We start from the raw sequence: 25913 nt of genomic DNA on the forward strand, positions 1-25913 counted from the left end.
AGATATCTTTGTAAGATCAGTTATATTAAACTTTGGAGAACTACGTCCCTTTCTATAGATGGCCCTGCCTTTATTTAGTCTTCTATCAAGTAATATGCCATGAGTGTGTACCTGAACTAAGGTACCATATATGAATTGTCAAATGAGAAGAAACACAACTTCAATAGATACCTTCTCTTCTTAACACGGTAAAAGGGGGGATTTCATGCAAGCTAGATATAAAATCATGTTACTTTGTGCGTCACTAGCTTCAGTCTGTTTTTGGAAAAACATTATTTGCTCAAAGTCTTTTTAAAGATATCAACCCCTTTGTCATCTCTCTTGGAAAATCTCATCACCACAGTCTTATTCTAAACATTATCACTAAAACAATGATGTCTCACCTCTATGTGTTTAGTCCTCATATGCTGAATTGGATTTTTTCCATGTTCATTGCACTTGTTGTGTCGCATATAAAAAGAATAGTTTCTGTGAGAACACCAAAGTCTTCGAGAAATTACTTGATCCATAAGAGTTGAGCACAACATGAGGAAACAACCACATATTCTGCCTATTGTTGTTGACAAGGCAACTCAGTTTTCCTTCATTGTACCCCATTAATTCAATGTTGATCCTAATAAATTAGCCATTTCGGACGTACTTATTTTATCAACCAAAACATCTGCATCGTCAGCATCAACACAAATTATTAGATTAAAAGAGTCACCTGAAGGGTAGAACATGACCAAGTCATGTGTTCCCTATACGTATCTCAATATTTGCTTGGCTGCCTTCAAGTGTGAGTCCTTTTGTGCTTCTTCTAATCTCGCAGATATTCCTAGATTGAAGACTATGTTAGGCCTACTTTAAGTGAGGTAAAGAAGGGTCCAATGATTTCTATCTACATGGTCTTATTTACATCAACTCTTTCTATATACAAGTCAAGTTTCACACTTGTGGTCATGGGAGTATCAAGAACTTTTTTCTCAAGCGGGTTAAATTTTTGAGCAACTCTTTTATGTACTTCTCTTGGCATATTGATGTCCCCAGAGATGACTGTTTGATATGCCTCCCTAAGAAGAAAATAAGCTTCCCCTCATGATTATTTAAAATTCACTACTCATTAAATGAACTAACTCTTTACACAATGAATCTTTAGTTTGTCCAAAGAAGATGTCATCTACATATACCTCCACAATCACTAAATCTTTATCTCTAGATTTTAGGAATAGAGTGTTATAAATTTTACATCTTTTGAACCTATTTGCAAGAACTAATTTTGGCACTCTACCAGATCATGGATTTTGCTTTAGACCATAACGAAGCTTTTCCAGCTTCAACAAATGGTTTGTGAGATCAGTATACTCATAACCTTAAGGTTGTTTGACATACACTTAATCCTTCAGATACTTATTCAAGAAGGTACTCTTCATGTCAATTTCAAACAATTTGAAATCCATGTAGGCTGTAAAAACTATTAAGCTTCTGATGGCTTCCATTCTAGCTACCGGAGAAAAGGTCTTGTCATAGTCAACCCTTTCTTTTTTATTATATCCATATACCAGGAGTCACGAATTATTTCTGGTGATGATCGCATGTCAATTTGAGAATCTTCTCTTGATTTTCTTTTACTCCTTTCAGAGTTTCACATTTTCTTTCAAATGGACATTTCTTTGTCAATGGGTACATATAAAACATTGAGAAACATCAACATATATATTGTGGGGACTGTAGGGAGGCTCTTTCTGTATAAAACTTTAGCCCTTTTTGTTGTTGAACTTCTAATTTGCTAAGTTAGAAAGGAGCTTAGATGAATAAGTTCAATTGAGGGTGTGGTTTAACTCTTTTTGATCTTATGTAGATCCTTCACTAGATGAGAGTTTATTTCAAGGGAGGCAACTAACATAGACTCAGAGTACTTCGGTTTCACTTCTAGCTCAAACTCAAATTTATTGAGTTTTCGCTTCCCATCTCAGAGGTACCGAGTTCCTCATAGGGCTGCAAAATTTTAGTCTATAGAAAACTTATCCTAACACTAATTTAATACATTTGAGAGTTATAAGTTGCGATTTAATCCTCACACTAGCTCAATATTTTACTTATCATAAAATTATCAAAATTTAATTCATTAACTAAGTCAGTTAATACAACATCATGTTCTCAATATTTTATTGGAAAAAGTAACTAGGTCACTATTAATATCAAAAAGGGTTACATCATCCTGATTCCCAACATAGTAAGGGTTTTCTATTAGAAAAGTTTTATCATTTTTAAAAACTATCATCGAAGCATGTTTATGTCTATCTACCTCTTCCTCAATTTTTTTATGATGTAGTTTCCTAGAAAGTAAAGTCTTTCTTCACTAGTAGATCAGAATGAGCCAGTCTTTTGGCATTGTCGAAGACCTGGTCTCTTCTTTGAGGTTTGAAGTCCTGAGTTTCTTGCTTCAGGCTTTGACGTTCTCTTGTAAAATTAATAGGTTTCCCACATTTATGACATATATCATTTGCATTTCTTGCTCTGTCGGTCGATCATTTGTTTGGAAAACCTCCATTTTTCTTGATTATCTTCTGGACCCTACTAGTGAAGTATGCCATTTTATCCTTTTCTTTAGTCCAATCATTTGATGATATTTTTTGGGCCACTGATTTCTCCTTCTTTCGCTCCTTCATAGTTTACCCATGTCATCTCTTCAGCTCATAGGTTTGAAGATTTCTAATCAACTCATCCATGGTGAGTATTTTTAGATCAATTGCTTTGGTGATATCATTCACTTAAGCCTCTCATTACTTAGGACACACCTTAAGAATCTTCCAAACTTTTTTTCTTCGTTGAATAGGCTCACTAAGAGATATCCGTTTGTTGGTTATGGAAGTGAATATTGTATTCATAGTGTGAGTGGTTTTACCTTCCTTCATGGACAAGTCTTCATATTGAGTCATTAGCATATCGATCTTACACTCATTTAATTGTTTGTATCTTCATTATTTATTTTGAGCAAACCCATATCTCTTCTGCAGTCTCGCAACGAAATAATCTTTTGTACTCATATGAGCCGATTACACATACGAGAGTCTTCTTCGCTTTATAGTTCTTCTCTCGCTTCTACCTATCCATTTTATTCTATTCCCTTCAAAATTTTGGAATCACCTTACTAGTCTCTCCATCTGCCAAATCTTTGGTGCGAATGTAAGTTTTGTAAAGAATCACATCCCACAACTCAGTGTCTTAACATTGATGTCGTTGTGCATGTTTCTCTTCCACCAACCATAAAACTATCCCTGAAATGAGGTAGTCTTGTGGTTGACTGAACGTCTTCCATGCTAGGTGGAGGAGTCATTCCTTCAGGATCTTTTCTTTTCTTGGTGTTACCCAAATAGAAAAGTGAAGATCTGATAATACTTTTTGGAATGTATGTGTCCACTAAGTACTATAGGATCAGGTCCTTCACACAATTACGATGAACAAATAAATATTGAAAATTAAAAATAGCACCCACAATTTTAAGTGGAGACCTCTTTAATCAAGGGAGTAAAATTATAACATATCTCATAGGATCTTCTACTTATTATTCTAAAATTCACAAGACAAAGTAAAACCAAGTTTAAAACACACATGAGAATACTCTTCTAATCTCTATTTTGAGTAATACAGTATCACTCAATGAGACAAACCAATGCATGCGTTGCCCTTATATCAACCGAACTTATTAATATAGACTTGACAGATGACACAAACTTGCCCTCTACTATGTTCTATGAATGATTCACCCAAGGTATAAATGTATCTATCACAATTAGAAAAAATCCTACAATATAGACATATATACAAGCAATCAATGTAGCTGTTTGTTCAGGAAGTACTTAGGCAGTCATAAGGTCTGTTGTTGTTTTAAAGATTGAATATCTCTCTTTGCATGAATGAAGAATTTATTGTTTTTTCATCTTGAATATATTAAACATCAAGAATTAATACAATTTGGACAAATAACCTCGCCCCTTCTAATTGGTGTAGTACACTAACGACCTCACCAACTTTTGACGCGGACAATTTTCATGTTGTATATCATATTGGCCTAGACAAACATACTTTGCAAAGGGCATTCTCCTTGCATTTGGGAAGATATCATCAAACAACTGGGAGCATTATGACTTATAAAAGTGAATCAACTATGTTTTGTTCAATCCACAAACTATTAAATTAATTATGATGAAATTCAAGATGTAACAGGATGAATCAAGTCAAGAGATTAACTATTACAAGAGTTGATTCATTACTTTTAAGGATGTGAACTTCATAATAATAGGAAAATCAAAAGATGAACATGTTGGTGTTTTTCCTAAAGAAAAAAAGGGCTGCATCAAAAATCGAAATGACTCTCAATGGATTAAAATGACTTTCTTTTACTTCCAATTTATTTCAATAATTTTCTTAAGCATTGAAAGGCTTTATATAGACAATAAAACACGTAATTTGCATAATTTTTAATCTATTAAAACCTAAAATATCTCAATATTTATAAAAACCTAAGTAAAATTCACTGTTCATAGTCATCTTAAACTAAGCAACTTATTTTATTAAATGTTACTGCACTAACTAGAAGCGAACTTAACCACACCTCCTTGCCTTTAGTTACTTCTGTTGAAAGGATACTTCTTAATTTTCCTTAGTTAGTTGATTTTTTATTCTTTTCATTAATTTTGAACTTCCAAATAACTTCGTTTTTCTTTTCATTCTTTTGCTTGTGTGCTTCAAAAACACCTTCGATTACATTGTATTGTGTAGAAACTTATTGTAATATCTTTAATATCAACTTTTGAATGATTTTAAAAGTATTGTTGTACAAAATCTTGTTTCTAGACAACATCACATATCACACAGGTTTCTAAATATGGTTTTATTCTCACAAAACAAATTTGATAATTTTTGCCTACAAATGTTTTCGGGGCACGCAAAAATAGATTGGTTTTTGACATTATTATTTGTTAAAAATCGATTATAAAAGCGTGTGCGTTGAAAAAAAACCAGCACAGGTCCAACATAGTAACCCTAGGGGGGTGAAAATGGATAACCTTGATGCATTAAAAATATTGACAAAAAGCCTTTTCCAGTTAAAAGCAATATGGTAGTTCTTTAGAAGATTTTACAGATCCCGTCAGATCAATACTGATAAAATGGGCATGCACAAAAGGATTGATGTCTCTCTAAATATTGAAATGTTTTTAATACTATTTCAATAATTTTATTAAGCACTGAGGAGGTTTATATAGCAATAAAAAACCATAATATGCATAAGTTTAAATTTAAAACAACAATAGTACCTCAACAATTCAAATAACCTAACTAAAATCATAATTTTAAATTCAAATTGACCCCCCCCGCCTCGCAAAGACTATTCTTTAACAATTGAAGATTATTACAATAATTTGTTGTGGGCTCAAGACAATGTCGTACACATTCTTTCTGTTCAACTAGTTCAACAGTTGATTCAAGTAGACTTTTAAAATATGGAGGAGAAAGATCATTGCATTTGGACTCCTCGAACTATTCGAAATTTTTTGCTCCTCTACTTGGGATTTTCTTCGATAGAGAGATTAGAAAAATCCCAATTTTTAAAAATTTTGGGAAAAGGAATTCCTTTTGAAATTTCTTTAGTCATGTGGAGAGTCATTAAAAAGAAAATTCCTATCGATAAGATCATTATGATATTTGGTATTCCTGAGTATACAAGATGTACTTTTTGCACTATCTTTCAAATGGAGAAACTAGATGTAGTGTTCATCACTAGTGATTTAGCAGTTTTTGGAATCGAAACCACGAGGTTGAATTAATATCACTAATCATTAGTATACATTATTATTATGATCATTAAAAAATTAGTTATAGATGATATGAAAGACAAGATATTATTTTTAAGTGAATGACCCTTCCCCTAGGTTTCTCTACACATTCAACAATTTTTTCAAATAAACTTTGAATGTAAGACTTTGGGGGTACATAAAACACACATCTTTTTTCAGAATTTCTAATTGAATCTTTTTTAATGTACAGGGAACTATATCAAAGAAATTCGGTAGAATGGATTCTAATTGGGGACAAAGGCTTCACGATCTTTAATTTTGTTTGTAGAAGGACACAAAATCTTAATACTCTAGGAGTTCCTTAAAATATTCATTCATATAAAAATACCTTACCATATTAAGGAATCATTTTTAATATATCCTGTTAGTGAAAACTGGCAATATAACAAAAATACAAGTTTACAAATGAAAATAAAAAAATCTCTTCAAGATGAGGTGCAGATCTGTTGCTCTCTTTAAGGAGATTCAAGCCCACTGCACAAAATGTTTTCATCAGTCCTACACTAATCCTCTTTTACTTGTCCCTCTAAGACACAACAACCCTCATGAAAATATAATTCAACAACTCTCGAAAAGAATTCAGTTAAAAGCTCCACAAAAAAAACAACCTCCCTTCAACTAATAAGAATTCTCTTTTAGATAAACATATGCACATTATATTTTCTTGTGTGTTATGAATATTAAACAAAATGAATATCACCACTATTTATACTAGATGGAGTCTTCCTAGCAATGAAGAGGAAGATACATTGTGTAGTAAATAATAAAGATAGTTGCCTTAGGAGTTACATAGGTTACAAAGAGTAACGGAGGAATAAAGCATGAGATAATGGAAAATGAATGTGGAGAAGTAATTCCCAATCTTCCAGAAACCACAAAGTAATCAATTATACCTTAACGTTCTGATCAGCATTCATCACTAATCGAGAATGGCAATTAAGCCATACTCTTACGGACAAACAAAGTCAAAGTAGTTATGCACAAGATGCAATATAGCATAACTTCTAACTTGAATGAAAACAAAATAATATGGGAAACAACTTAATATGATTAAAATAATATTAAACTGCTCTCACAATCTCACATTACCAACAATCCCCCACTCATTTGAATATTTGATAAGAGAGTATATACCATAAAGGAAGAATACTATGCATAATTAAGGTGTGCTTTGCATTGAACCTCCACATAGTGAAACAGTAACCTTTACTTCAGAGTCGTAGTGGTCTCTAACTTGAACTATGACTGCTTATGGGAAACAAAATATTTCTATCCACACATAATAATCAAGGTGTTGCCGTAAGTTTTAAAGCCAAGACTTTATGTCCATGTGCTATCTAAGTTTCATGAGTGTTTTTGAGAATAAACCAATTCTCACAGGAAGCGACCTACTTCAAGACATCACATAGATGAAATCATTTGAGAGTGCTCCTATCAGCCTAACACTACAACCATATGGTCTACAAATATTCATTAAGAGTTTTACCAACTCAACCTTCATAAACTATATGAAACAATGCACTCACATCATAGGGAGGGAATAAAAAATAGTGCATTTTCATAATAAGTCATCATATGATTAGTGTTTCCCATTGAACCTGTTCTAAGATATCTAGTCCCCAGCTTGGGTTTCCTCATATATGACTCATGGATTTGTAGGCTTCAATCCCATTCCCCTTGATGTGCTCAAGACCTTATCTCTTGTTAAGACCTTAGTAAGAGGATCTGCAAGATTATTACAAGATTTGACATAATAAACATTAATGGTACCATTGTCAAATACGATCTTACATTACTATGTTTCATCCTTATAAGTCTATCTTTACCATTGTAATAATGGTTTTGAACTCTACCAATTGCAACAGTACTATCACAATGAATTAAAATAAGAGGAATTGGTTTATTAAAATAAAGTATTTGATATAATAAATCTCTTAACAAAATTCGCTTCATTATTAGCTGAAGCTAAAGCAATTAGTTTTTCCTCCATTGTAGAGTTAGCAATTATAGTTTTCTTTTTCAGTCTCCAACAAACAACACCACCACCTAGAGTAAAGACATAACCAGTGGTAGACCATGAATCACCTGATAAAGTTTTCCAATTTGCATCACAAAAATGTTTATGTACAACATGATATTTTTTTATTGAGCAAACCACAATTTTTTGGTCCAATAAAATATCTCACAACTCTTTTTATAGCAAGCCAATGTTTATTACGTGGCTTACTTGTAAACCTGAAAAGTACTCCTACTACATATGAAATATCAGGCCTCGTGCAATCAGTCACATATCTCAAACGTCCTATTATACTAGCATATTGCTTTTGATTTACTGCATAATTTTCTCTTTCAACAAGAAATAAGTGAACACTTCAATCAAAAGGAGTAGCGACATGCTTGTAATCATGAAAGTTATATTTTTCCACGATTTTGTCAACATAATTTGACTAATCAAGGAAAATCCATCACATATTATTTATTTTTATTCCAAGAATAAAATTTGTCTCACCAATATATTTCATATCATAAGAACATTTTTAGATTCATCAATAACATTCATGTTAGAGCCAAAAATCAATAATTCATCAACATATAGGCAAATAATATGTGAACTTATCAAACTAATTTGCTTTAAAACCAATTTCAATCATGAATGAATCAAATTTTTTATCCCATTGCTTTGGTGAGCCTGTTTCAAGCCATATAGGAATTTAGTAAGTTTACATACTTTGCTATCTTGACATGCTTCAACAATACACTTCGGTTGATCTATAAATTTCTTCATTTATCTTTCCATTTAGAAAAGCAATTTCTACATCAATTTGATGAATTTGTAAATAATAAATTGCATCCATAGAAATTAAAAGTCTTATGGATGTAATTTTGTTAACATAGAAAAAGTATCAAAAAATTATAAACCTTCTAATTGTTTCAAACTTTTTGCAACTAGCCTAGCCTTGTATTTATCAATAGATCCATCCGGTTTCAACTTTTTCCTTAAGAACCATTTGCAACCAATTGTTTTGCAAGTTTATTAGAAATTAGTGATTTCGTTTCATCATTTAAAACATCTTTCCAAAAAATTGAATCATGTGAAGATAATGTATCTTTCAAAGTTAGAGGGTCATCTTCAGAATTAAACACATAAAAATCAGAACAAAAATCTTGTTTTACTCTAGCTCTTTTACTTCTTGTTAACTCAACATCATTATCTTCTTTATTTTTCAATGTTTAAGTAGAAGAACTAGGTAGTGACATATGATTTTATTCAATAAGTTGAATACCACTATTTTTAGAATCAAAAGGAAACTTATTTTCATGAAAAATAACATCACACGATACTATCACAATATTATTTTCAAGATTGAAAAATCTATAGGTTGTACGATTGATGCATAACTATGAAAATCACAAGTAGTAACTTTCTTACCCAACTTTCTAATCTTGGGATCCATTAGCCTCACAAAGACTAGAAAACCTCAAACTCTTAGATATCCCATACTTGTTTGTGACCTTTCCACAATTCAAAAGGTGTCAATTTAGACTTTTTATGAGGCACAAGATTCAACATATAATAAGTAGTTAAGATAGCTTCACCCCAAAAATTTAAAGGTGCATGTGACTCAATAAGCATGACATTCGTCAATTTAACAAAAGTTGTATTTTTCCTTTATGCTACTCCACTAGATGAAGGAGAGTAAGAAGGAGTACTTTAATGAGTTATTTCCAATGATCTAACATAAGAATAAACTCATTTGACTCATGTTTTTGACCTCTATTACTTCAAATTCTTTTTGTTTTTCTTCCGAACTTATTTTCAACCTCTTGGAGATAAGTTTTGATATTTTCAAAAAGCATCCCTTTTATTTTACATAAAGTAAACATATAATAACTTAGAAAATTATCAATTAAATTGATAAAATATCTATTACCTCAATGAGTTAGAATTCCACCATGTTTTCAAATGTAACTATGAACTTATTCTAACAAATCAATTTTTTTTAATCTAAAAAATGAGGCCTTTTAGTGATTTTAGCTTTACTACAAGCCTCACACTTTTCAAAATTCTTTTTAACCATTGTTATTAATCCTAAAATAATCATGTTTCAATATAACGATCAATAATCATACACAAACGGGCATGCGAAAAATTGGTCGAAGAAAACATATAAACAGAAATAGAAGTTTTATTCATCTCAACATTCAACTTAAACATCCCATTACGTGCTGACCTCTTCCCCAAAAAAGTACCCTTCTTCACTATTAAATATTGATCAGATTCAATAATCAGTGTCTCCTTTATTACGAAGCTAACTAGACATCAAATTTACTCTCATGGAAGGAGTATAAAGTACATCTTTTAAAGTTATTATCCCTTCCCGAAGTAAAACACAATTCAACATCCCCTTTTTCATGAACTTTAGTTGTGTGAGCATCAACAAGAATGATTGTTTTGGGATCCTCAAAATGAATATATTTTTTGAACCTGTCTTTCTCATACAGACATGACGGTTTGCACCAGAATCAGCCTACCATCCATCAAGATTCTCAACCATGTTTATGTCAGTAATCACTGCCACAAAAGATTCTTTGGTAACGTTTGCCTTAGTATAGGACCATATTTCTGAATATTGGCAATATCGAGCAATAATCCCAAACTTGCCACAAACAAAGCCTGGTCCATTTTCTTGAACTAGTTGATTTTGTACTTGGTGATTTTCACCATTATTTTTCTTGTGAGGTCTACCATTATTTTTCTTGAATTTTTTCTTTCTAGGTTTTAAAGAATTATTTTGTGAGTTTCAAGAGTAGTATTAGTTGAATTAATTAAATTTCACTTCCATATGATTTTGCTTCTTCTTCAATGTGGATTTTCGTTATCAAGGTTTCAAGAGAGAAGTTTCCTTTTGTTTGTAGCACATAAATCTTTGAATTTCCTTCCAAGACGGTGAATGTTTATCTACTATGCCACAAACAATAACGTTATTTTCAATTTTTAACCTCTTCGGACTGAAACTCTCCAACAATCATGATAATGACATGATCTTGGTCTACCATTGATTCGTTGTCCACCATTTGAAAACGAAAAAATCTACTAGCTGCATATTTTTTTACTCCATCCTCTTTGATATCATACTTACTCTACAATTATTTCAAAATATTTTTTGCACTAGAGTAAGTTCTATCATAATGAAAAAAAATATAACATTTACAATTAAGAAGAAAATACTGACAGTTATGGGAATGACCATCATACTTTTCCACTTTCATTAGATGAGAAATAGGTTCATCATCATTCATAGAGGTCATGTCTTCTTTAATAAGATTCTTCTCATTTAACACATAAGAAACACTGAAAATACTTTAGTAGAACAGTACTTTGCCCTTCTATCTCTTAAAATGGTTACCATTGAACCAAAATTGCTTGTTAATGTCTCCCATCTTGACATCATTTTTTTTTAATAGTAGCCATGTTTAATCTCATTAAAATTGTTAGTGAAAACTTACAATATAATAAACATACATGATTACAACTTAAAATGAAATGAAGAAACAAAAATCTCTCCAGGCTGAGGCGCGGATATCTCGCTCTCTTTAAGGATATTCAAGTCCCTGCAGAAAATATTTTCCCCAGTACAACAGTAGTATTGTTTGACTTATCCCTTCAATGATACAAGAGCCTTAACAAAAATTTAACTCAAGAACTCTGGATAAGAGTTTAGTCAAAAGTTACAAAATAAAAAACACCTCCTTTAAACTAATAATAACTATTTTAGACAAAATTTATACACTCTATATTTTCTTGTGTATTCTTTGTATTAAACCATATAAAAACCACAACTATTTATACTAGAAGAAGTCTTTCTAGCAATGAAGATGAAGACAAATGGTGTAGTAAATTGTAAATACAATGACATTCGGACTCACATAGGTTACAAAGAATAATTGAGGAATAAATAATGAGATAATGGAGAATGAATGTGGAGAAGTATTGACCATTTCTCATTCTGCCATAAACCACAAAGTAATGAACTATATACCTTAACATTCTGATCATCATTCATCACTAATCAAGAATGACAATTAAGTCATACTCTAACCGACAAACAAAGTCAAAGTAGATTTGCACCATATGCAATATAGCATAACTTTTGACTTTAGTGAAAACAAAAGTATGTGGAAAACAATTTAATATAATTAAAATAATATTAAAATGCTCTCAAAATCTCACAAAATCAACATATCCAATGTTAGAAATCTTCAAATTTGGAGTCTATATGAATTTAACAAATGGCTTAGTAATATTTTTGGAAGTTGGAGAATTAAAATCAACCAGTGTCAAGGACTAATAGGGAGGCCTCTTTCGTTGAATCTCTTAATGAAGAAGAAGCTTCCTATATTAAAACTCTTAGATATATAACTTACCCTAGCGTAACCGTTTCCATTTTTTGTATTACATATGAAGATATTCTAGGAGTTATTGCCCCATCTATTGGATTGTTATATCATTCATAAGCAACACATGTTTTGAAAATCAAAGTTGGTATTTTCTTATCATAATATTAGAATATTTACCAAAAATATTGGGTTGTTGGGTTTTATTAATAATTTTTTTATTCCTTAGAAATTGAGTCTGAGCTCACACAGATCCATACATTTGGGATCAATAATTTGATCATTTTGAATTGTGAGTTGTAGGTATGGTGGAAGGAACTAGATCTAGACTGGTAGAGTAGAAGCTTTAAAGGTTTGATGACGTAGTGGATTCTAAATTGCTCGGACTCGGGTGCGGGTGTTCGTAGCCATATTCAGATAAATTTAAATTTTTAAATTCGGGGGGTGCGAATTCGAGTATAGATACGGGTGCTTTTATTATGCTAAAATTATTAAATATCATAAAATATAGTTATAATAATAATAATATTAAATATGTTGAAAAACCAATCATATATTATTATAAGGGGGAAGCTCCTAACCTCAAAGTTGAATTACCATTTTACCATTATTTACCTCTAAAATAAACTTATATTAATATCTATTTAATTAATTAAATATTAAGCAAAAGTTATATTTAAATTCATGCATCAAATAAGATCTTAATGCATCATATATTCATGTACTAATTAAATGTAGATAATGAAGAGTCTAATAACCTTTCAATTTTAATTTGTAATTATAAGAATTCTTACTATTTTATTTATTGGTATTCTTTAAAATTTAATGCATATTCATCTTCTAGTTGTTGAGAAATATGTAACTTATGATAGTTACAAGATAAATATACTCCAATAGGAAGTTGTAAGTAAGTATTTATTTTTCATATCTCTATCATTTTGTGTTTTCAATATAACTTCGTAGTTGATTACTGTATTTTTGTATTCAACCTTTCTTCTATTTTCAGGATATATATAGTAAAGCTAATCACATTTTGTATTTATCATTAATTATTTTGAGGGTAAACATGTTAAATCTCATAGAATAATAATTATGTCTTTGTCATTGTTTGATAATCATTTATCTTATTAAACCAACATATTTGTACTTTTTTCTTTTTAGATGTAATCTCAAATGTTTAAAAAATTCATGTACTTAACTGTTATAGAGAGGTACAAAATAAGTGCAAAAGTAAATATAAAATAAAAANATATATATATATATATATATATATGTTTTCTTTATTCTTAAAATATTCATGCCTTCTTTTCTGTTTGTCTTATTTATTATTATTATATGATTATAGTTTTTTATACATATGATATGTTTCGTCTTGATTAAGTCATGTTTTGTCTAGAGTAAGTCTACTTTTAACAAAATGTAATTCAATTAGTATGAAAATATTTTTGTCTATATATTTTAATGTGATGTCTTTTATTATGGATGTCATGTCTTTGTTTACTTCTTTTTTTTCGTTTGAAACTGTAATTTTTTCTATAAATTTGATGGTATACATCCCAAAGATTTTGTATTATTTTTCTTTGTACGTATCTTTTTTTATAGACAATTTCTTTCTTTTTTATTAAAACTTATGTGTTTAGTTATTCAAATGTATTAATTCCTGTGTTAAAATAAAATGTTTTTTTTTCATGATTTATTTAATATATCAAACCTCCAACATCTCACACAATATTTTCATGTTATATTTTGTGCAGAGTTATATTCTTATGTTAAACTTACATATGAAAGGACTTAGATTTCCACTTAGCTATATAAATTAAAGTTTTATAATATCAATTAGGGGACAAACGTGCAACTAGTACATAAAAACATATCAATTAAAGATGTACAAGTTTAAAAAATAAATTAATTATTACTAGTTACCACACTAATTAATTTAAAAAAATTCTAATTACTTTTATTTTTTATAAAAAATTTATCATTATAGCCTAACAGTTAGATGATACAATTTATTAAAGTGTTGTGTTTCCTTTTCTTCTCTGAGTAAAGCCTTCTATTCTCCGAAAAGACCCTTAGCCTTTCTACGCCCCTTTTCAAGAGAAAAAGTTACTCCCTTCTTTTTAAACAACAAGTGTTCACTCCATGGATCCTTAATCTCCTTTCTATTCTTATACAATAATTGTTTTCTATGCTGTAACCAGACCTTGTGACAACTTCGTTGGACAAAAGTCATCTAACTTTGCCGGCCATGAAATTAATCTTTTCTTCCCCATTTTTTGGCTCTAGTCAAAGTATTCGGATCTGATTGAACGAATCCCACCCTTACCCTTCACCCGCAGTAGTCTTACTCGAGACGCGTTCGACTACTAAGCTAAAGTGTTCTCGCCAAATAGAATGGATGAGCTCCTGCAGAATCATCAAGTAGTTTATAATACCCAATCAGGATTCAGCGTATGCTTGAGTTAATACTTGATAGGTTTAATAATCTTGAAAGGGTGCCTCATCGAGATATAGGTGACCATCCAAAAGGATATGAAATCATTTCCGTTGCGGCTTAGCATAATCGACAGAACGGCTCTAGATGGTTGTCATTCCTCCTCCTAAGTTATGGCTTGAAAATGTGAGATATATTGTATAGAATGGCTCAGTACGAAAAAGTGTAGTGTGATGCTCTTTGCTAGAATTGGTTGGATAAGGCATGTTACCATTCATTAGTTTTGAATAGGATTTTTGACATCGTCCAATTTCATGGAGGAGTTATGTGAATGATTTGGTGTGGTATACTTAAATTATATAGAGGAGGAGTTTAATATGCTCAAAATGTCTGAATTCTCAGATATTATTCTAGACAAATTTGAATATATCAAACTCAAATGTTTATAAGAAATCATACTCTTGTTAAGTGGTATTTTGTTTCCAGTTTTAATTGGGGATTAAAAGAAGAGATAAGTATTGTTAAGATTTTTAAGCTCACCTCTTTTAGGTTTGACATTGAGTAAAAAATAATTCAAAGTAGGATATTGAGGCTGGCCTTAAGAAGAACAAAAATACCTTAAACCCTATTGGAATGCAGATGTTTTTAAGTTCACTAACATGATGAAACCTAGGACTACCTATTACAGGTTGAGCCCTGAGCTTTCTGAATACATGAAGAACAATACCTTGTTATTTATATGTGGTGATATGTATGGACATGTACATCAATGCAAGAGGAAACAACTAAACTATCTCATAGGAGGACTTGAACATAATAAGGTAATAGAAGAAGATAATGCAGAGTTTGAGTATATCGTTCGCAATATAATAATTGAAGGTAAGATAGAACAAGACATGCAAGAAGTTGGGTGTCTAAGTTCAATCTTACGCAACCATATGGAATAAACCCTATTTTGGTCAAAGGAACCGTGACGAATAGTTACCTGGCCATACACGTAGATTTTGGAATCACATACAACTTCGTTGATAAAAATATTGTTAGAGAGACCGGTCACAAAGTGAGTTGTTGTCATCCTATAAGAGTGAAAGAGTTAGATAGAAACTCTGTCCATACACGTAGATTTTTGAATCACATACAACTTCGTTGATAAAAGTATTGTTAGAGAGACCGGTCACAAAGTGAGTTGTTGTCCTCCTATAAGAGTGAAAGAGTTAGATAGAAACTATGTCATGTGCACTTAACATGGCCAAGGGTTTTCTTGGAAGATGCAGGACACACTCCCACTTTATTCCTTTAGGAGGATATGATATAGAACTTTGTAGCGATTGCACTAGCAATATACAGTAATTAATAAGATAATTATAAGTATTAAAAATATAAAATTGTAACTCTCTTTCAAAAAAATACAATCTTAATAATATATTTCAATTTTTTTTGAGACATAATTAAGTGTTAGAAATCTATAAAAAATAATATTGGTCTATGATAAAGAAAACAAAAGATTGATGCTTCAATTAGTACACAGTAATTACACAAGCATTCTTGCTGGATCAAGCTCCTAGAAACCATAAAAGCTACCAACTCTCTCTTTTGTTAGGCAAAAAACAGAAATTTGATGAGAGAACTTGAGATGTATCGATACACATATTGCCACTACATTGTCAGCCCCTTCTTTTTCCACACGAACATTGTATACAAACATATAGCCTTTTACTAACGCTAAGAACTTCAAATCTACATAATTATCATAAACATAAACTATTTCAACAATCTCATATTCAAAATCTTCTAGATTAGTACCTTTCATTAGTTGAGCACTCCTGATTTTGTATACTGCCCAAACATCACCTATAATGGGAACATCACCTATGCGTATATTGTTCAATTTATAGATGTCTGAGAATGGATCCGTTTCTGATCATATAAACGAGTTCAATATGATTGTGAGTCAACTCAATTCTGAGGATATTAATTTTGAAGATGAAATTAAGGCGTTGATTTTGATGTCATCTTTGCCCGAGTCTTGGGATACTGTTGTTGCTGCGATTAGCAGTTCCCGTGGATCTGAGAAACTGAAGTTTGATGAAATCTGTGATGTTGTTCTTAGCGAAAGTTTTTGTAAACGAGAAGTGGGAGATTCATCGGGCAGTGCTCTCAGCGTTATTCGAAGGGGGCGAAGTAAAACGAAAGGCCAAAATAAACATGGTCGATCAAAATCAAAGAATCGAGGAAAATCCCTGAACAGATCAAACGTGACCTGTTGGAACTGTGGAGAAAAAGGGCACTTTCAGACGAACTGTACAAAGCCAAAGAAGAAACAGAATCAGAAATTTGGAGATGACAATAATTCTGTAAATTCAGCAAAGGACATTGGGGATGCTCTAATCCTTAGTGAGAAGAGCCCGGTTGAATTATGGATTTTGGATTCTGGTGCATCTTTCTATTCTTCTCCAAGCAAGGAGTTGTTCCAAAATTTCAAATCTGGAAATTTTGGAAAAGTATATCTTGCTGACAATAAAGCCTTAGAGATTGAAGGGAAGGGGGATGTTTTGATAAAGACCACCTCGGGAAACCAGTGGATATTGAAGGATGTCAGATATATTCCTGGGATCAAGAAAAATCTGATCTTTGTCGGTCAGTTGGATAGCACGGGATATGCAGTAGAGTTTGGTAAAGGTTCGTGGAAGATCATGAAAGGTGCTATGGTAGTAGCTCGTAACACCAAATCTGGAACCTTGTGCACCACTGCAGGGTGTATAAATATGGCCGCTGTTGCTAAAGGTGCTTCCGGTTTATGTTTGTGGCACAACAGACTTGGACACATGAGTACTAAAGGAATGAAGATGCTGGTTGCAAAAGGAGCATTGGAGGGTCTGAAGTGTGTTCATATGGGTCTTTGCGAGAGCTGTGTTATGGGCAAACAGAAAAGAGTAAGCTTCACAAAGACTCCTAGAGAGCCAAAGAAAGTGCGGTTGGAAATGGTCCATACAGATGTTTGGGGAACATCTCCAGTATCATCACTTGGGGGATCCAGATTCTATGTTACCTTCATTGATGATTTCAGCAGGAACGTATGGGTTTACTTCTTGAAGCATAAGTCAGATGTGTTTGCAACTTTCAAGAAGTGGAAAGATGAAGTTGAGAATCAGACCGGTTTGAAAGTCTAATTCCTAAGGTCTGACAATGGAGGAGAGTATAACAAATCAGAGTTCAAGGCATTCTGTGCAGCTGAGGGAATCAGATTGATGAGAACAGTTCCTGGTAAGGCAAGGCAGAATGGAACTGCTGAGAGGATGAACAGAACATTGAATGAGCGTGCAAGGATTATGAGGATACTGTGGGCTGTCCAAAACATTTTGGGCGGATGCTGTGAGCAAAGCTTCATACTTGATCAAGAGGGGACCATCAGTTCCTTTAGGGTTCAAGATTCCAGAAGAGGTGTGGACAGGAAAAGAACTCAAGTACTCACACTTGAAGACTTTTGGTTGCACTGGTTATGTTCATGTTGATCCAGAAAAGAGAGACAAGCTTGATGCCAAGGCTGTGAAGTGTTACTTCATAGGCTATGGTTCTGATTTGTTTGGTCACATGTTTTGGGATGACAAGAACAGAAATATCCTGAGAGCTTGTGACGTGACATTTGATGAGTATGTCTTGTACAAGGATAGAGAGCAAAAGGTTCTAGAGATTACAAACCAAGTGGGAGTTGAGGTTGAGTTGGAGAAGAGTAACCCTAGAGATGTCGAAGCATATACTCAACCAACTACTAGTGAAGAATCTGAAATGGAGCAAGTTACACCTGAGCAGGTGTTAAGGAGATAATCCAGTTCGATCAGGTCACCAGATAGGTATTCACCTTCATTACACTATCTATTGCTGACTGATGAGGGGGAACCAGAGTCTTTTGATGAGGCCCTACAGGTGGAAGATTCGATCAAGTGGGAGCAAGCCATGGATGATGATATGAGGTCACTTGAGAAGAACGACACATGGGTGTTGACTGAGTTATCTGCAGGGAAGAGAGCTTTGCTGAACAAGTGGTATCAAAGCCAGATTCAATGATGGAGTCAGGTTCAGTGGTTCGATAATCGATGATTGAAACAAGTCAGAAAGAGGTGTTCATCTTGACGGGTGTAGTTCTAGCCGCAACCTTTTTGACAGTAATTAAGATTTTGTTGGAGAAACTGTTTCAGAGAGGTTCTCTGTGTTCAGACATAAATTTTGCAAAGGAGATTATGGAGAGGAGAAGAAAGTTGTTGAAGATTAAGTAAAGAAGGTGGACAAATTTATTTTGTCAGAAATTTAGGCCAAGGGGGAGATTTGTTGGGTTTTATTTGTCCTGATTTCTTACCATAAATAGGTTTTCCTTTTATGAAAAGGTTTTTGATTGATTAATCCTTTTTCTTGTAGGAAAAGGTTTAAGACTCTATAAATAGAGGCGTGTTCCTTCTAACTTAATTAGCATTCACAATGTAGTCTTAAGGGCTTTGAGAGTTTTTGTTAGGGGGAGAATTTATGGGTCACAAGCTTGATACGTTATCACTTGTGTGAACCTCCCATGTATTCCGAGTGAATTGGTTGAGGTTGTTTATCTCTGTATTTTGTACTCTCATATTTATAGTGGATTGCTCATCTCCTTTGTGGACGTAGGTCGATTGACCGAACCACGTTAAATATTTGTGTCTTTTGGTATATTTCTCGTTGTCTTCTTACTCGTAGTCTTTTGAGGTTTGCTTTGATAGCTTCCGCGTTACACCTGCTTATTTTTTGGTCCTAACACCTTCTTCAAAGGTTTTGTAGCTACTACATGTGAAATGTTTTTAGTTAGATTACATTTGTTCAGATTACTATTTATAAATTTAATCATTCCACAACCATTTGGCAATGGTTTATCATGCCACTTATTGTACTTTTAAGGACTAGAAAAGCATAAAACCATGCCACATGCAACACAAACTTAAAGGAGAAGATCTATCTAATTTAGCTTCCTATTTTACAAAGGAAATGAATTTTTATCAATGTATATCGCCCAACATTTACCAATTTAAAACTTCTCCGGTGATCTCTTAGCAGAAAATTGGTAAAACTCGGGTTGAGGAACACGATAAGGTACTGATGCAACCCAATTTTAATCAAAATTCACGCAGTCCGTGAAATTTGTTGTCTCCCTTTGGTTTATGGATGAAGCAGAAATGCCTAATTGGTAGGTAGATAAGGAGGCAGGGTCTAGTTTAAAGTATCCTTATAGAACATCATCATTCTCCATCATCTCTTCAAGAATGCCTCTAGTCTTGATAGCCTCTTCTTTTTTGCAGTCCATCAGTATTCTAGAACAAAAAAAGATCAATCATTTATCATAAATATTAAATTTTTTAAAATAAATCAAATATTAAACCTTAGGATTAAAGAACCCCACAAAAAATTATAAATGAACACTCTTTGATTGACGAAAACAAAAAAGAACTTGACTTTTATTACTATTTTTTTTAAATATACAGAAGGTTGATAAAGAAACTTACACTAAAGATGATAACTTGGGTTTTTTGAGAATGCAAATGAAAGTGAATTGAAAGAAAAGTGAGACTGAACAAATTTTTATATATAGGAAAATTATAAAGAATATTGAAATACATTATGTCTTGATCAGTACGATCGAGGAGGATTACTAATTTCTCTAAATTGTTTGCAACATTTTACTTGATTTAATTGATGAGTGGGACAAGGATAAATTTTAAGCTTTATTTGGTTTAGCTAGGCAAATTGACCGCGCTTTGCGCAATAGTGAACTACATCAATGACCTACTTTTGAACATTTTATGATAAAATTATTTTCAAGTGGGTAAAATCCTTCTATAAATTTCAGAATATTTTATCCAAAGATGAAATAAAATATTTTTTCTAAATCTTAAAACCAAAAATATTTGATTATATGTGTATGCATTTTGTTATTTATTCTGGATTTAACTATAGTTATTCATTACTAAAGTATTTATAAAAGATATGCAATTGCTTTATTATATATATTTGTATTTTAAAAAACTGATACAAACATTATATTGATCAACTGCGAGAGTTTTTCTCCTCATCAAGGCCTCTAGATGAAAAATCTAAATATTTTACATCTTATATAATTAGTTATGCACTTGATAAGTTAATTAAAATTTAAAAAAACATATCATGGAGTTCAATGTAATAACATATATCATTTCATTAATTTTGACTTAATAATGTTTTTGCAAGTCGCTTTATTCAAAATCATTCGCAGTCGATGACAATACTTTGATTGGCAATAGACATATTTTGTTGCTTATGTTTCAATCCATATGGATAAAATTTAATATTTTGTGACTTTGAATAATATGTCTATAAGTAGATAATTGTTTCTTAAATTTTTTTATTGATGTGGATTCATCCTACTTTTAGGGGTAGTTCATTGATTCCAATACAACATTTGAACCCCCAGACTTTTGATTAAGATTCAGCAAAATACTTACTGTTGTTATGCCTCGGAGTTCAAATGACCTAGACTAGAGTCTCACATAATTAATATTGTTAATAATTGATATTTCCATACCTATACTAATGCAATAATATTGATTTAGAAGTATGAGAGACTACACATAAAGGACGGCCATGACGTTCGGAAACTAGTGAAATTTAACTAGTATACATCCTTAGATCTTGTGAAGGTTTGAGAGTGTTTTATGAATTCTAAAACTTGAAAAAATACTTTCAATAGATAAAATAATGTTCATGGAGTAAAACATCTAGGTCCGACCACCCAAGGGGTGGTCCTTCAGGAGGACGCAACTATTGGTGAACAAGTTGCCTATGGTAACAACAAATTTCACTTACATAAAAACACTTCACGTCGCACACTTATTTTACAAAGGATGAAAATGTTTGGTCCACATCATCAAAATTTTGCAGACTCTACTGTCATCAAATATTAAATTTGAAAATCTTTTGGGAATAGCTCTGCGATGCGAACTTGTTTCCTAACGAAAATTCTGAATTTTGAAGTCAAGTTTGACTTCATAAAAAGCCAAATTACGTAAGGGGTCTATTTATTATGTTTTAGGTTAGGATTATATATTGATTTTAAATCAGTTTATACCAAATTTTACAAACTCAAATTACATCTCCAAATCTAAACCCAAAATCTCTTCATTCAGTCTCTACCCATCCTCCATTGATGAAACATTGAAGCTTGAAGAAGAATACAAAATCCCTCAAGTTATCTACTGAAATGCGTGGATAAAGTATTCATACGATGTGGATTCTTTTACTCTATTGATTCCTTTCTCGAAGAGGTCCATTCAAATATGATTTATAATCACCAAAATTCAAGTTTTTTGTCAACAAAAATGGGTGTCCTTCTAAAACTGAAATTTTGGGTTAATTATGATAAATTGTGATTACTTAGTGTTAAATAAGAGTGAATTTGTGGGAAATTTATGTTGTTTAATGGATGTTGTTTTTTATCTATGTTCCCTAAATTTTGGATCTTGGTTATGAATTGATTGGATATGATGAATGTATCCAATGTTAGGGCTTATGTTAATTATGTTATTACATCATGGACTTCCTATTGTCATGTATTGTTGGTTTTGTGACTAATTATTCAAGAATCCATGGATATCTCTCTAACCCTAACCCTAATTATTGGTGTATGTTAATTGATGGAAAAAGATAATCACTGAAAAAACATAGTTTAGCGACGGCCACAATACGTCACTTTATAAAGAAAATCCATCACTAATCATGATTATCAACAGATTAGCTACGGAATATTAATTTTTGCTATTATGCTCGTCAGTAAGCTCTTAGTGACGAAAATTGAGTTCCGTCACAAGTTTAGTGACGTCTTAGTGACGAATAAATTTTGTCACCATATGTTAGCGACAAAAGATATGTCATTATATTTACGCAATTTTATTTCTAATTTCATAATTTTATGATGAAAAATGATGTTTTGTCTCAATTTTAGCGACATCATAGTGATGAAACATTTCCATCGCCACATGTTAGTAATGTAAAGATTCGTCATTATATTTATATAGTTTTGTTTCTAATTTCATAATTAATTTTGTTATTTTGGATTAATATGCAATAAAATATCCGTCGCAACATATTTTAGAACAACATATTAGGCCTTTAATAATTTTTCATTGATCCGCCGCTAAAATTTCTTTTACAACAACGACCAAATAGTCGCTAAATTTGTTACTAAAATTTCTCTTATGCACTACCGTAATATATTAAATTAAACTAACTAAATACTCCAAATTAAAAAAAATATTCATATAGTATAATACCCATAAACGATGCTTTCACCTACTCAATCATAATAGGAACAAGATGACTAGTTAGTGCAGACATCATTTTCTTTACAAACTCTCCCATATTTATTGTCGATGTTGAATGAGAAAATGGATGTGGTAATGATGATGACCCATAAATTTTCTGCCCATAGTAATTTTTTGCTTCAGATCCAAGACCGTATATTCTTCTGTTCTATTCTCCTCCCACAACTTGGTAATATGCTTCATATTGATCAATGTCAGTTTCAGACAATGTTTTTTCTTTTAATATTTCTTCATATCTTTCCTATAATAAGTAGAGAAAATGAGAAAGCATTAATGATATGGAACAAACAAAATTTTGAAGGAGAATGCAAAAAATACACAAAGCCATGCTTAGTAAAGTGTAGAGAGTTGTAGAGACACTAAGAATAAAGATGTCCCTTTCCGTTAATTTTGATACTATTCTATATGAATATTTAAAGTATATCAGCTCTTCTTTACAGATATAAAAGTAGTATATGTGAGTACAGGATGAGTCATCCTTTTGAAACTAAGAGAAATGATAGAAATAAAATACTTCACAAGTTGACTTCTCTACTTTAGCGATGAAAATTGAATTCATAGATGTGTACACCATTTGTCTAAAATTTTACATACCCTCTAAGAGAACTTATGAATACAATCAAATCAAATCATTTACTTGACGAAAGACGCACCTCTATCTTGTGTACCAGTTGTTGTGTCTATGGTAATTAATAGAGGGTAGCTATGTAATTGCTAACAACATCCACTTTAAGAGAAGATCATGTCAAGATGATCTATCACTTATTACAATAGGTGTCAAGTAGAAGTGTAATAGTTTAGAGCATGAGTTTGTGTTTTTAGCAACATATAATTCGATACACATCAACAAAATTAGTTCCCCAGATTATTAGCATTATGAAACAATGAGATTTGGACTCTTCGCTACACCCATGTTGTCAATAATTATATACTAATTGGGTATTTTACCACACAGACAAAGACAACTAACTATTCAAGAAAATCCCCCTGCCCATCACCCCACCCCAACACACGCTATGTTCATCAGTGAGTGACTTTTTAAAGCTAGAGCCACAGTAAAACAACTCTAGAATCACACCAAAACAACACTAAAATTGCACAAGAAAAGCCTCAAAACAGTGATATTAGTTTCTTTCTAAAACGATACTAGAAGAGCATTGAAAAGTCTCAAAACATCATTAGAACTATACCAAACAGCAGCAATAATTACACATTGAAAAAGGAAAAACATGCACTATTAAGTGCAATAGGAATGAAACGAAACACCTCAATGTTTTAGAATTACATGGATATATTGAGAACGCTCACCTACAAATATTTTTTCCATCATGTCCATGTGTATGAACATTCAGATATAACTCACTTGGTGTGGGATCTCTGTCTTTTTCAACGGCCTATACAAAAGAAATCACGTTATGCATATCATACAAAAGAAGATGTTAATTATAGATTTTGTAGAATATATGTATACTCATAAGTTATTTTCCATGTTCTCCGATAGAAATAGAGCCACCAATGTGAGTCCCAATAGCAATTTCACGACCGTAACGATTATTTTGCAAATTCATTTTTGATTTCCTAATACACTCTGCACTTCACCAAGGCTCCAAAACATTGTTTTGGGTAGAAAGACCCTAACATGTTCAGTAACTCTCATTTAGTGTAGCTAGAGGTGTCCTAGATATTATTGGGCTAATACTCTGAGTTGACATTACAATATTAGTCGGGGTACCACATTTTCGGGGAGAAAATCTAGTGGGCTTGGGAATAGTTGAAATGCTTACACGAACAACAGGATTACTCATACCTGATGATTTTCCACGACCTCTTGTAACGACCTGTTTAGTCGTTTTGAGCAGTAGTGTTTATTCAGGTAATAACTGTCTGAGTCGACGGATCCCACGACGGACCGTCATCGGCACGACGGACCGTCGAGGGTGTCTCGTTCCAAAACACTTAGACTTTGGAAAAATTGGGTACTGAGAACAACTCTCTGAACTTCGCGACGGCATGGCAGGACGGATAGTCATGGGCACGACGAACCGTCACAGACCCTTTAGTGAAATTTAGTCTCTGAACTTTGTGACAAAAGTAGAAGGACGGACCGTCGCAGGCACGACGGGCCGTCACAGGCTGCGTGACCCTGACTGGGTCGGATTTCTGTTAAATGTTTTGAGGGGCGTTTTGGACTATTCCTGCTTTTAATTATAAAGCTTGTAGTTTAATGTTAATAATTCAATTACTTGGGGGTTAAAGGAGATAACCTTGAAACAAAAAGTGGGGTATTTTATCATCTTTTATACTTAATTATATGATAATTAGGGTAAAAGAAAAAGTGTTTTGAATAAGAAAAATAGAAAGAACAGAGAGAGAAGGGAGAAACGAACGAGAGAAAGAGAAGAACGCAGAGGAAAGCAAAGGTTTTGGGAAGATAGCTTGTTTGATCGTGAATTCTTCGGTGGAGGTAGGTTATGGTTTATGCTATTCATAGTAAACTCTTAATAGCGAATGATATGTATTGGGTAGTAATGTAAAGTCTCCTATATGCTTAATTGTGTGCATGCATGATGTGATTATGTAATTGTAATGAATTTGCATGATGAGGCTGTTGAATCTTAAACCTTAAAACCTCTTTGTTAATGATGATGTCTTGGCATAAAAGAAGGCTTGATGAACTAAAAGAATGAGGTTAATGGATCGGGTGTCACGAACCGACACGTAGTATTAGGGGATCGGAGTGTCACGTTCCGACACCAGGATAGTAGATGGATCGGGTATCACGTTCCGACACCAGGATAGTAGTTGGATCGGAGTGTCACGTTCCGACACTAGGATAGTAGATGGATCGGAGTGTCACGTTCCGACACCAGG

Source organism: Solanum pennellii, chromosome 7 (genome assembly GCF_001406875.1).
Source record: "Solanum pennellii chromosome 7, SPENNV200".
In the NCBI taxonomy this organism is placed as follows: Eukaryota; Viridiplantae; Streptophyta; class Magnoliopsida; order Solanales; family Solanaceae; genus Solanum; species Solanum pennellii.